Genomic DNA, 1,283 nt, shown 5'->3' with positions numbered 1-1,283 from the left:
TACATTCAGGCCAAGTGTTTCTGCAGTATCGCAGGGGGAACCTCCAGAGTCTCGTACACCTTACACGACCTCATCAAACTCAGCGAGGTGTTGATAATGGCCTCTTTGTTTCCTTAAAGGCAATCTTGACTAATATGAACTCACCACGTCCAATCTCAAAGGAAACTGGCGTCCAGGACTATTACAGCGTGTATTTAAAGTAAACCCGACTTGCATCCTCTACTGGCTCTACTAGTGCCATTGTTATACGACTGGCGCTACGGTCGCAGGTTCGAATCCCGCCTCGGACATGGATGTGTGTGACGTCCTTATGTTAGTTAGGTTTAAGTAGTTCTAAGTTCTAGGGGACTGATGACCACAGATGTTAAGTCCCATAGTGCTCAGAGCCATTTGAACCATTTTGAACGACTGGTGCGAAATTTGAATAGACATCACCTTTCAGATTAAGAAACGCCCGTAGCAGCTTTCGTTTACTCCTTCTTGGTGTTGCGATTTTTTCCCTGTCGATATGTTTGGCAAGTGGCTTGTGTACAATTTAAAATGAAAAACTCTGAGGTATTTTGGCTCAACATTTCCCGACCTCCTGTCTTCTGAGAAAACTACCCCGAAATTTGGTGATGCGTGATCGACTCAGAATTAACGAGATCGGCAGATAATTGAAAACTGAACGCTCTTCATCATCACATGTAGCGCCGAAAGCATCTGCCCGGAAAGTAGGGAACTTGTGTTCGATTCCCCGATTCATTCTGCGGTTCTTTTAGCGGTTGTATTTTTTTCCACAGAGAACTGTAAGGAATAATAAGGTTAATAAGTTAAGTAAATTGATAAGTAATAATAACAACGCAGGCACACGAAGTTCGCATCGACTTGGTTCTATAGAGAATTAACATTTTAGGTCTCGTTGTATAAAAGCAGTTCCGACTAAGACTGCTGTAAAGACGAGCACGGTATAAAACAAAACAAAAAACAAAAAAAAAAAGTTCAAATGGCTCTCAGCCCTATGGGACTTAACTTCTGAGGTCATCAGTCCCCTAGAACTTAGAACTACTTAAACCTAACTAACCTAACGACATCACACGCATCCATGCCCGAGGCAAGATTCGAACCTGCGATCGTAACGGTTAGCGTGGTTCCACACTGTAGCGCCTAGAACCGCTCGGCCACCCCGGCTGGCGCACGTTATCACATTGTTGTTGTTGTTGTGGTCTTCAGTCCTGAGACTGGTTTGATGCAGCTCCCCATGCTATTCTATCCTGTGCAAGCTTTTTCATCTCCCAGTACCT

This window comes from Schistocerca serialis, chromosome 12 (genome assembly GCF_023864345.2).
Source record: "Schistocerca serialis cubense isolate TAMUIC-IGC-003099 chromosome 12, iqSchSeri2.2, whole genome shotgun sequence".
Taxonomy (NCBI): Eukaryota; Metazoa; Arthropoda; class Insecta; order Orthoptera; family Acrididae; genus Schistocerca; species Schistocerca serialis.
Note: the sequence above shows the minus strand (reverse complement) of the source record.